Genomic DNA, 13430 nt, shown 5'->3' with positions numbered 1-13430 from the left:
CCCCAAGCAGATGTGGGTGTGTCTGATCTCTCCATATAGAGTCAGCCCCTTAGGCAGAAAGTGTCTACCATTTCTTTCTGCACTCCCCACTGATTTATATCCTCGTGGATGACGGTTGTTTCCGTTCCCTCCCTACACACATAACGGGATGGGTTTTCCCTATTGAGTTCTTTCCTCATTAGGATGAGTCTTGATTCAGTTTGCCTTTTTGGATCGATCCTAAACTGGCTTCCTAGTGGCCGTCTCTTGTGCCTCCCTGTGGTATAAATGAATAGTTGCTCACTAACCGGCACTCATTCATCTTATCCTCAGCGGAATTTGTTGGCTTCTACCTACTAACCGGTAGTTGTAAGTCCTATCTTTACGGTTTTCTACCTACTAACCGGTAGTTATAAATCCTATTTTCATCCCCTAGCAGAGGTAACCTTTGGGGTTCATTCTGGTTGTTAGCGGTTTTTGCGGTTTTCTACCTACTAACCGGTAGTTGTAAATCCTATTTTCTCCCATTCTGTTCCTCAGCAGATTGATGTGGTCTTCTACCTACTAACCGGTAGATGCGAACCCTCTTTTCTCCCCTTTGTGGAGTCAACCCTTGTGCTCATCCTAGTTGATGACGGTTACTTTTCCGTGGTTTCCTACCTACGAACCGGTAGATGTAATCCCCTATTTGCGGTTATCATTATCCAGTTTTCGGTATTGATAGTCCTTTTCCCTTTTGGATATTTTCTTTGATTAAGCAATCTTATCCCCAGCGGGTCTTCCCCTTCCTTTTGGATAATTGCTCTGAGTAAGCCATTTTATCCTCAGTGGGTCCTCTTTCATTCACCGTTTGCCGGTAATGTTTGTGGTTTCCCCTTTTGATTGGTCATCTTTACATACTTAGTCTGGTATCCTGATGCCTTTCTTTTCGGTTGATTTATCCTTTGACAACCTACAACCCGGTTATGGATGATCTTCCATGCGAGAGTATTATCTACGTTTTGACGGCTATAGATAATACATCTCATGCACTCTTCGGTCGAAGCCCTTCGTGTTTCCCCAGTCGAGTAAGATTCGTTGTCCCTTTGCGGAATCGAATATTCATTCTACCCCAGTTGTTTGGATAATTGCCTTGTTCGCGCGATTTATCCCCAGTGAGTCATCTCTCGTCTACCCCGTTGTTGTTGGTAACGATTGTTTCTCTTTTCGGTTGATTTATCCTTTAACAACCTACAACCCGGTTATGGATGATCTTCCATGCGAGTATATTATCTACGTTTTGACGGCGATAGATAATATATCTCATGCGCTCTTTGGTTGAAGTTTTGTCCTTCCCAGTTGAGTAAGATTCGTATTCCTTGTGGAATCGAATGTCCATCCTTTAACAAGTTTGCTTTCGCTCTCTTCAGGATGATGAGTGTTTTGGAACACACACCAATTCACGATTTCGGTCGATTTATCCTTTGTCAACCTACAACCCGGTTATGGATAATCTTCCATGCGAGTATATTATCTACGTTTTGACGGCTATAGATAATATATCTCATGCGCTCTTCAGTCGAAGTTTTGTCTTTCTTCAGTTGAGTAAGATTCACATTCCTTGTGGAATCGAATGTCCATCCTTTAACAAGTTTGCTTTCGCTCTCTTCAGGATGATGAGTGTTTTGGAACACACACCAATTCACGATTTCGGTCGATTTATCCTTTGTCAACCTACAACCCGGTTATGGATAATCTTCCTTGCGAGTATATTATCTACGTTTTGACGGCTATAGATAATATATCTCATGCACTCTCTGGTTGAACCCTTTGTTTGTTTCCCCAACTGAGTAAGGTTCGTATTCCTTGTGGAATCGAATGTCCATCCTTTAACAAGATTGCTTTTCTAGCTCTCTTCAGGATGATGAGTGTTTTGGAACACAAACCAATTCACGCCTTGGTCGGTCACCTGTTATATGCCTACAACCCAGTATCCTTGGTGTTCCTTCCTGTCTGCTCCCTATTGCGACCTTGGTCCCCTATGGAGTCAGATTGTCCTGAGTCGAAGTAGTGCCTCTTCAGGTTTTTCTCATATGTTTTGGTTGATTGATATCTCTCACCCGTGTATCGATCTTAGATATTCCTTCTTCCTGAGCTTGTTACCTACTAACCGGTAACACCTCACCCTTTCTTGCTTCCCCAAGAGGGTCTTTTCTAGACAATTGTTGTTGTGTTGGCGTCTTCTCCAATACATGCATGTTCCCGGCCGGGGCATCTTGTTCAGATTTCTCCCATTCATCCGTTGATGTCTGGTTGAGTCTTCCCAGTCATCCACTGATGTCTGGTCACCTCTCCGTTGGTGTCGGTAAACGTCTAGTTTCTCCCATTCATCCGTTGATGTCTGGTTGAGTCTTCCCAGTCATCCGTTGATGTCTGGTCACCTCTCCGTTGGTGTCGGTAAACGTCGAGTTTCTCCCATTCATCCGTTGATGTCTGGTTGAGTCTTCCCCATTCGTCCGTTGGCGTCTGGTTGTATCCTTTCTTTGTATCCTTTCAAAATCCCCAGTAGAGTCGTCGGTAAACGTCTTGTCTGGTTCCTGTTGTAAATATCTTGTTCATCTCCCGCAGAGTGCAAATTCTAGGTTCTTTTGGTATTCAATCCCTGATTACCTTGAAAGTATGACAGTCGTTGCTCTCATCCGTTCAAGTTCTCAGTTGATTGAAGAGGGGCAGCTGTAGCACCTCAAATTTTCACCCCCCATTTGTACATTCATTTCATTTTTAGGTCATTAACATTACATTAACATTCATAGTGCATTGCATCACATTCAACTGGCATGGGCATCAAGAAATCCATCAGTTCAAAAGAGCAAGCATTTTCATGAGGAAAAAGCCACATGATGATGCTAGAGAGCTTATATGAACCAAGATTCATTTTGAAGCATTGGACCAAAGGCTAGAGGCTCAAAAGTCATCAGTACATGGCCAAGTCATCTGAGGCCCATAAAAGTCAACTGCAAGTCAACTGAGGGCTAGGAGGTGGAGAGATGGTTTGAGACACTTCATTCATGTCCCAAAGAGGTTTTTTCAACATGTCAAACATCTACCTTGAAGATTCTGAAGCCAGATCAAAAGTTCCCAAAATGGAAGGTGACCTGTAATTTGAAAGTTTCCAAAAATGGCAAGTTTTGGACCAACTTCAACTCAACTTTCCAACATCAAAGAAGATTCAAATGAAATTTTGTCCAACATGAAAGTTGAATATCTTTCTCTCCCATTTCCAAAAAGTCCAAGATCATGAATTTATGATGAATGGTTAAGGAGTTATGATCAAATCTTTGAAAAGTGTGCTTGAAAGTTCAAATGGCCATATCTTTTGGACCAAGACTCCAAATGGAGTGCCTCTTTTTGCATTATTCTCCTCATGAAATATATTTTCCAAATACCTCATCACATGGCATGAAATTTGAACATATGATCATTTGCTTATTCATGAAGTTTTTGAAGGAAAATTGCTAAAATCAAAATTGGTTGATCACATGCATGTAATTCCATTTCCAATGTGTGCATGGGCTGATTTGAAGTGAATTTGGGCCCTTGGTGTGTACTGTTCACGTGGCCATTTCATGCATGAAGTGAAAATGCAAATTGGTGCATACACATTGGTTTATTCTAATCTCAATTAGCTTTGGCCTAATCATGATTTCAGGATAATTAGCAGGGCATATATAAGCTTAATCACAACTGAATTGAAGAGAACACACATTTTCAGATCTAGATTTGGAATTTTGATCCAAATTTTCTCTCACAAAGAACTTCAAGATTCCTCACATAAGCCTCATTTCTCTTGCATAATTCTTGATCCTGGTGAAGTTTTGAGTGAGATTGAACGTGCCATTGGTGATTTTCTGCTCAAAATCGTGCATACCAAAACTTGAAGGTGTTCATGGCAATTTCGAATTAAGCTGGATCTACATGTTTCTAAGCTTCCAATTCTTCATCAATCATCTCTACAAGCATTCTGGAATTGATCTGGATCATTTGGAGCCTTGGATCGTGCAAAACCATAACCTGCTCTTCAAGAGGTGAGTTTTTCGACCTTCACAATTCTCAAATCCATGTGTATAGTTGTGTAGATCTTTGTTTGCTGATGATTCTGGTAGAAATTTCATGAAAAATGGAGCATTATTCACTGAGTTATGAGTGATTTAAGTTTTGCATTCAAGAATGTTTTTGCTCGATTCTCTTTTGTTATGTGGATTTAGGCTTAGTTGTTGGTCGATCCTTGCTCACCATTGAAAGATCTTTGTGATGATATAATTGTTGTTGAATTCTCGACATTTTTGGAAATTTTTGGAAATTTGTGTATGAAGTTCATGCATCTTCATCTTCATCTTCATGAAGAAGATGAAGATCTTCGTTAGCGACGGATTCATCATTGGTAGCGACGGATTCTGGAATTTTACACGCTGGCCTAGGGTTCCTTTCCCATTGGTCCACGCATTGCCTCGCTAGCAGATTGAGTGGCTCACAATCGTTTGACCGCGCCAACTAAGCTTTGACTGGCCACGTATTTTAATGAAACACAGCGTTTCATTCGTTGGCGCGCTTCACTTTCAAATTCCTACAGAGTTCGAATCCGGCCTGGCACAATATTTCAAATCTTCATTCCATTTTTCACTTTTCCCTCCATATTTCCATGCCATACTTCATTTCATTTCAATTTTTTTTCTCCAACTTTAAAAATCCATAACTAATTGAAAAATGACTCAAATGATTCCAAATTTTTTGCAAAATGATCCTCTGTTTGTCCAGTTTTTTATGATGATGAATTTTGAAGTTGTGCACGGATGGATTTCTGTTTGTGTTAGAATGATTGAACACATGTGCTTTTATGACCTTGCCTTGCTTCTTCTATCATGAAATGCTTGATATTGATCCAAATTGCTTGAAATTTTGCATGATGCTTCTTAACATGTTGATTGACATTTTGGTTTTGGTTTGACATTTTTCTCATTTACCATTTCTGTTTTATGCATGTGTTTGCATGGTGTGACAATTTGTGTCACACCTTTGGTTGTTCAACTTGTTCAACTGATTGGTTTAGCTGTTTCCACAGGTACCTAAGTTGCTTTAAGTTCATTTGAACTTTGCTTTGCTTTGCTTGTGGTTGGCATACCACTGAGGTATAATCCCTTGATCTTCATGTAGTCTGGAAGACCTGTCATGTTACTTTGGCAGGCACCTGTCTGAAGCCCTCCTTAAGAGGCAATGTTTGTGCTTGTTTAATTTTGTGCCAAGCAGGTAAAGTCCTCTTAAGAGGCAATTGGCAGATAAAAGGGATGTGCAATCCATCCCCTGCTATTCAGTTGTTTCATTCACTTTGCTCACACCATGTGTTGATGCATTGTGAATAAGAACCCTAGATCTTGTTGTGTCAGTCATTTGTGGAGAAGAGTTCCTTCATTCTGAACTCCCACACTTTCTATTTGATTGAAGCTCTCCCAGGCCAGGGATAAGAGCTCTGAGGTCTAACCCTCATCTCTCATTTCATCTGCTTCACCCTAACTCTCAATGTTAGGGTTAAGAGCTCAAAACACCCCTTTCCAGTTAGCTTGTTTGTCGAGGTTGATGTGACCCCTTGACTAAAGCCCAGCCTTGTGTGAGCCAATTGTTTGCATATAGTGTGTGATACTTGTGTTTGTGTTTGCTCATGTGCTGTTTAGGCTAGCTTGCTCCCTGTGCAAGTTAGGTTAGGACTAGAGACCTCAACATAGGGATCGTATGCATGACAACTTCTAGGCTCGAGTCGTAGTCTCCCTAGTAGCTTGTTATCTCCCTAGTCTCTGGTTAGGATAGAAGTTCCTTCCCTGTTAAGGGGAACTACGTCGCCCTGATCCTCATGTTAGACGGTGTGGCTAGTGATCGAGAGGGGGGGTGAATAGATCACCTCTTTTAATTTTAACGGATTTAAAGTTTTATCAGAGTTTTCAAAGTTGGCGGAAAAATCAGTCCCGAATCGACTTCCGTCTATTCTGAACCGCTACTAGAAAGTCGGACACACAAGTTTAATTGCTGGATTTTAATGAGAATGACAGAACCAATTCACACCAGAATTTTAACTAATTGAATGCACTTATCCTTAAAGACTATTTCCAATGAACATAATCAAGCTAATCGTTTTGTCAAACAGTTGGTGTGTGTGTGTGATTGATGATAAACAGCAATGGAGTTTGATTAAAGGTTTTATTGCCACTGCTGTCTTGCAAAAGGGACAGTCACCACACACTAACAGAGATTGCAAAAACAGTTTTAAAACGTAAAGAAGGTTAAGGTAAGAATACGATACGCAGAGATTTGGTAAGGAAGTTCCCCACGTCGTCCTCGCGTGTGGGTACGTCTCCCTCTCAATTTCAAATGAAATTGAGAATTTTGATTATCAATTATTGCCGAATCCGTTGATACAAGGTTATGATACAAAGACAGAATTCTAAACTCTAAGAACTTCTTCTTGTATGAACCTTCACTTGATCTGAGCACGATCAAGATTTTCCTGCACAAAGTTGCACACAATTCACCGGTTCCACGACCTGCTTGCGAAATCCCCCGATCTCCAAACGCAACGCTGCGGCTGAATATGTTCTGCAAATGTGACTCCCAAACCCTCAAGAACACTCCAGTTCTTGAAGGACAAACCAGTAGGTTTTTCCTAGAAACCCCCTTCAATCTTCGACTCAGCTAGATCCTCGATCGTTCCACTGCAAACCACAGCTAGATCCTTGATCGTACCACTGAACGTTATCTCGATGCTTCTTTACTCCAAAGAACAAGAATGGTTATGTGTAAATGTTCTTGAAGAAAAGTGATTGAGAAGATGAAGAAGATGAAGTCTCTTTCAGGTTTCTAATTGCTCACAAAACAATTGCTCCAACGCTACTTTTGATCTGTGTTCAATTGTTTTCCCTCAATGAATTCGTGTTTTTACACTGCTGTTGTGACCTGTCTTTTATATGCTGCAAAACAGTTGCTGTTATACCACAAAACAACTTTATGTATTGATACATAATAGTGTGCATCGATGCATACTGTAGGATATGTGTATTTTTGGTGAAATTGATTATTCATGTATCGATGCAAAAGTCGTGTGTATCGATGCATGTGATTATTACACTAGTATGTATCGATGCCTAATGCGCATGTATTGATACACAGGCTGTTTCAATTGGTCATGTATCGATGCAGGGATCGTGTGTATCGATGCATAGAGTATTTTGTCTTCCATGTATTGATGCATGACTCGTATGCATCGATGCATACTGAACAGAAAGGTTTTGTGATTTATCACATACTGTATGTATCGATGCAGAGGCTTTATGTATCGATGCATGCTGACATAAGATGCATTTTAATTGTTATTTAAAGGTAAGTATCAATGTAATTTTATATGTACAGTTATGCAACAATAGAGTGGGATGAAAAACATAATAAAACACACATGTATCATGTAATGCAATGCACAACCAACATTTGGATGATGATCACACAATTTGCTATCATTAAAAATTAATTCAAGGTAAAGAATTCTCTCACACCTCATACCAGATGAGGTACGTAAGCAGGAGATGAGCAGATCTCTTCGGGCGCCCTTTTTTCTTTTTCAACCCCCTTGTGTGTGTTTGGAGTCTGACGTAAGTCCAGCGATTGGCAGTCGGTTTCCTGTGTGCGTCTGTTTGTTGGAGTCTGACGTAAGTCCAGTGATTGGCAGTCGGTTTCCTATGTTTGCCTGTTTGTGTGGAGTCTGACATAAGTCCAGCGATTGGCAGTCGGTTTCCTGTTTGTGTTTTGTTTAGCGTGCGTTAGCCGAGCTACGAGTGCTCTGATTCTTCTCTAGTCAGAGAAGATACGTATGCATAGGATGCGACATCCTAGCGAGCACGTTTCCCCTATTCCCCGAACTACATCGACTCTGATGTGTGTGTCTGACAGACTACGTAGGCCCAGGATGCGATATCCTGCCGAGTCCCGTTTCTTCCGCCTTTCATCTGTGTTTCAGTCCAGCTTGTGCAGTATTTTGAGCAGTTATCTAGCAACCTTTCTTCTATTCTTTGTGAGCGTGGATCCCGTCGAGTACGACGGATGCGTAGGGGTGCTAATACCTTCCCTTCGCATAACCGACTCCCGATCCTATCAATCTCTGGTCGCGAGACCATGTCCTTTCCAGGTTTACTTCGAGCGTTTCCTTTCCCTCCTTTGGGATAAATAACGCACGGTGGCGGCTCTGTGTCTTTTCCCGCCGGTTTTTCGCGTAATGCGACAGCTGGCGACTCTGCTGGGGAATAGCCCGAGAAGTTGGCCTCTTGCTGGTCCATCTTCCCTAAGCGAGTCAATCCTACCGCTCTTTAGGATAGTGTTGGTTGCTTTTTCTACTTTATTTATTGCATTTATGATTATGATGTGATTGTATATACGTGCATTATGTGTTTGCATGCATCATATTATCATGCCGGCTATCTGTTTCTCTGTTGGGTGGGAGTTACCAGAGGTAAAAGGCCCAATACCCAGGCTATGAGTGAACTCTAGGATACCTAGGAATAGAGTGATTCATGGGAAGCGGGTGGTATGGCGCTACTTAGCGGAACATGGCATCACGAGCAGTTTAGATCCTGATGGAGTATTATCGTTGCATACATCTGGTGTGTATATGATGATATTCTTGAAAGGGTTGTTTATCCCGCGTTTCTCTTGACCTTACCCTGGCCTAGATGACACCCGTGAGTGGGGCGGGAATGAATCATTTACAGGTACCGTTGGTGACTTGATATGTTGGGGACCGTATCCTGTTGGTGACTTCTGTTTGGTCCTGTTGGTGACTTGGTCCTGAAGTATGGGTTTCAGATGACCTTGGGTTCCAGATGACCTTGGGTTCCAGATGACTTTGATCTGTGGTTTCAGATGCCAGAATTCATGCCGAAGCTCTGATCCCGTGCCTTGTGATGCACAACCAGTCATAGTTGCATCATTTGCATCATAGCATGTTTATTTTCAAAAGAAAGTAACGCAAAAAAAATGAAATGAAAAAATGTATGATGAAAATTGCAAAAAGAGAACAGTTAACCCGCATACGCATATCCTTTTCCAGGGTCATTCATGACAAACAGCATGCGCATCATACGCATCATACACATATCATTATTGCATTACAGGTGTTCTTGAACAAGACTTCTCATTCTGGTTCCTGTCTTAGGCAAGATTGCTGATCGTCGTCCGCATCGCTACGCTACCAGACTGAATCAACAGAGGAATATGGATCAAGTTCAGGCTGAGTTGGCAGAGATGAGACCTAACATGGCCCAGTTTATGAGCATGATGCAAGGGGTTGTGCAAGGGCAAGAGGAGCTGCGAGCCTTGGCCCAGAGACAGGAAGTTGTGATTCCACCGGTCAATCGTAACTCACCAGGGGGGGTCCCTGTTAATGAAGCTGTTGCTGCCACTATTCCCGTCAACAACTATGATGTGGGTGATGAGTTGAGGGGTATCAGGATCAATGGTCAACCTTTTGCTGCAGAGACTGCTAATGTTAGAGCAACCCGCGCTCCAGTTCGTCATCCTGCTCCGTTGGTTGACAGACAGGAGGACATGTTTACTCTCCTCAGTGAGGATGATGAAGTTGTAAGGATTGACGAGAGGGATAAAAAAGTTGACGCCCTAGTTGAGAAAAACCGTGCCATGGAGTGTCAGAACTCTTTGGGATTTGATGTTACCGATATGGGTTTGGTTGATGGGCTGAGGATCCCTTACAAATTCAAGGCGCCATCTTTTGATAAATATAATGGCACTTCTTGTCCTCGCACTCATGTGCAGGCTTACTTCAGAAAGATTTCCGCATACACAGATGACGAGAAGATGTGGATATACTTTTTCCAGGACAGCTTGTCGGGAGCGTCCTTGGACTGGTACATGGACCTGAAGAGGGAGTCTGTTAGAAGCTGGAGAGATCTGGGTGAAGCCTTCTTGAGGCAGTATAAGCACAACATGGATATGGCTCCGAGCCGAACTCAGCTGCAGAGCTTGTTCCAGAAATCTGGTGAAAGCTTCAAAGAGTACACCCAGAGGTGGCGTGAACTAGCTGCAAGAGTGCAACCTCCTATGTTGGAGAGAGAGCTGACTGACATGTTCATTGGAACCCTGCAAGGTGTGTTCATGGACCGTATGGGAAGTTGCCTATTTGGTAGCTTTTCAGATGTTGTAATCTGTGGAGAAAGAACGGAGAGTCTCATCAAAGCAGGAAAGATACAAGATCCTGGCTCTTCAAGTTCTTCGAGTTCTAAAAAGCCATCCTCCGGGGAACCCAGAAGGGGAGAGGGTGAAATAAATGCTGTGCACCGTCGGAGGAATGTGAACAGAGGACAGTATCGTCAGGCTGCTGTTGTGACTATTCCAGCAACTCAACAACAGCAAAGAAGACCAACTCAGCAATATCAATATCAACAACATCGTCCTCAACAGCAGGCTTACCAGCCTCACAATGGTAATCAAGCTAGTAAGAGTAATGAGAGTAAGAAGATCACTTTTGATCCGATCCCTATGTCATACGCAGAATTGTATCCCTCTTTGATAGAGCGGAACTTAATTACTCCTAGACATCCACCGACTATACCCGACAACCCTCGGTGGTGGTATAAGCCTGATCAACATTGTGTGTATCATTCGGGTGCTCCTGGTCATGACGTGGATAGTTGCTTTCAGTTGAAGATTAAGGTTCAAGACCTTATGAGATCAGGTATTCTGAGCTTTGAGGACTTCGGTCCCAATGTTAGTTGAGCTTGAAGACAACAAGTCCCGGGCTGGCGTTGGCTTGTCTTTTGAGGTCTTCAACGAAAAAGGGTGGTTCAAGAGTGGAGGTTTTATCCACGTCAATCAGAGTGGGGAAGCTGCTGATGCAGAAGATACTGACATTTGTCATCCCTGGAAGGATCTGTCACATTTGGGTCGCTGTGGATGTTCCTACAGTTGTTCATAAGTCAGAGTAATAATCACTTTGTTTAAAAACCCTTCTCCCATGCCAAAAGGAGAAGTGATGACATTGTTGGAAACATTTGTGCAATGATATTTTCATTCAAATAAATTCGTGTTAAAACATTTGTTTTTCCATTTGTTTTCCCTTTTCGCTTTTTGCATGAAATTGGTGATCACAAAAAACCCTAAAAACAAGAATAAAAGCAATTTTTTCATCTGCATAATGATTCCCTTGTTTGATTTCCAAAAAGCTTTTATATTCAAAATCATTATGCAGGTTGATTCTTAAACCCATTGAACATAATGATCCAACGCCATCTCCCAATTGTGAATTCCCTGTATTCAAAGCAGAGGAAGATGATGTTGAAAGGATTCCTGACGAGATTTCCCGACTTCTTGAGCAAGAAAAGAAGATCACTCGGCTGCATCTCGAGAATCAGCAAAACAGTCCAACTGGGGCATTAAAAAAAAAACAAAAAGAAAGAGGAGGGTGAAAAGTCAAAATCAAAAGCAAAATCAAAATCAAAATCAAAATCAAAAGAAAGAAAAAATAAAGAAAGAAACAAAAGAATAATAGCACCCTCAAATCCCAAGTTGACTGATGCTGAATGGATTCGGAGTCGTTACGACCAAGTGAATCTGATCGAAAAGAAGAGATTAACTGCCATGTGTCATGGTCAGTTATATCAGCAGAGAATGAAGAAAGCATTCGATAAGAAGGTCAAGCCTCGTGTGTTCCGAGAAGGTGACCTCGTGCTCAAGAAAGTCTTGTCTTTCGCGCCCGATTCCAGGGGCAAGTGGACTCCAAACTATGAAGGTCCATATGTTGTTAAGAGAGCCTTCTAAGGCGGTGCTCTATTGCTCACAACAATGGACGGGGAGGATTTCACTCGTCCTGTGAATTCCGATGCAGTTAAGAAATACTTCGCCTAAGAAATAGAATAGCTCGCTAAGTTGAACACCCGAAAGGGCGGCTTAGGCAAGAAGGAGCGTCTCGGTGGATTGAAAACTCGAAAGGGCGATCCAGGCAAAAGTTAGAGACATTGAAAAAAAAGAATTTGCATCCCGCTAGATTGAGTACCTCACACTAGGGCAATCTAGGCAAAAATTAGGGATTTGGCAAGTAACTGCATCTTGACAAGACTGTGTTCTACATCTGTCATCCGCCAGAAAATTCTTGATTCGTTGTCGACTGAAGCTTCGAATACATCGAAATTCGGAATTGGTGGAGAAAAGGTCATTATGTTCAATGTAGCCCTCTCCAATATATATCACCGATTTCAAACTTGTACAGATCTATGGAGTCTTGCCATTCGCAGACTACCATTCCATCAAATCAATTTGAGCTTTTATCCAATTATTTGCACTCTTATTTGTTTCAACTCAACAAATGTTTTGCATGTTTTAATTGATAAAATATCATTGTTTCAAAATAAACAAATTTTTCACAAAATTGTTCTTAAGCAAAGTGAACATTCACGACGATGGAAGGGTACTTAGGAGATCTGCAGTGCTCTCCCAAGGGTGGTATGATTCCCAACAGGGTAAGACTTTTGTTCATATCTCTGGCATAACTGTATCTTTTTCCTGTAGGACCTTTCGTGGTTTCTCCTCAGCAAGGGTGCTCAGTGCAGTGTTGTTTGAAGTTGTTCATCTTCATTTCCCCGGCAGTGCAGCATTCTTCCTCCAAGCCCTATTAGCCCTATGGTGGGTCATCCCCAGTAGAGTGCTGTTTGAGCCCTATGGTGAGTCATCCCCAGTAGGTTGCTGTTTGAACACTTTTGTGGGCCAGTTCCCAAGCAGAGTGTTTGTTGAAGACTTCAACTTTCTTCTCTCCAGCAGAGCAGTCTTCTCCTCGCCCCAGCATGGGTGCCTTTCTGTGAAGATTCGATACTTGGTGGATTGACATCCCAGTACTCCATCATTTCCTCAGATAGATCCCCAGCGGAGTTGTTGGCATGATGACCTTTATCAATACCTATCTATCCCCACCAGAGATCCGGTTGCTTCTTGGCATCTTTGACCCCCAGCATGAGTTGCTGTTGTGGCAGTGTCTGCCTGTGCTATGAACTCTTTTCTCCGGTTGTGACTGACGATCCCTCCAGAAGCCTCTTGTGGTCTTCCTCCCCTGCCGGATGGTGTTGTCCCCTGATATCCCAGTCTCCGGCAGATCTCTTTTGCTCTCGGATGATCTTTTGGCTTTCCCTCTAGAAGGGTAGTAACGGGTGGTTGATTCCTGGACCTATGTGTGTTAGACATGTCTGCTTGTCAGCATTCATCATGCATAATGCATATACGCATAATCATAACATTCAGATATTCATGTTGCATCTTTGGCCGTATATCTGTTGATTGTTGTCTCCTGCTAATTGGTGATACAGATCACCCTAGTAGATCTCCCCAAGCAGATGTGGGTGTGTCTGATCTCTCCATATAGAGTCAGCCCCTTAGGCAGA

The sequence above is a fragment of the Lathyrus oleraceus genome, chromosome 5, assembly GCF_024323335.1.
Source record: "Lathyrus oleraceus cultivar Zhongwan6 chromosome 5, CAAS_Psat_ZW6_1.0, whole genome shotgun sequence".
Lineage (NCBI taxonomy): Eukaryota > Viridiplantae > Streptophyta > Magnoliopsida > Fabales > Fabaceae > Lathyrus > Lathyrus oleraceus.
The sequence above is the reverse complement of the archived record's forward strand: the minus strand, read 5'-3'. Positions refer to the sequence as shown.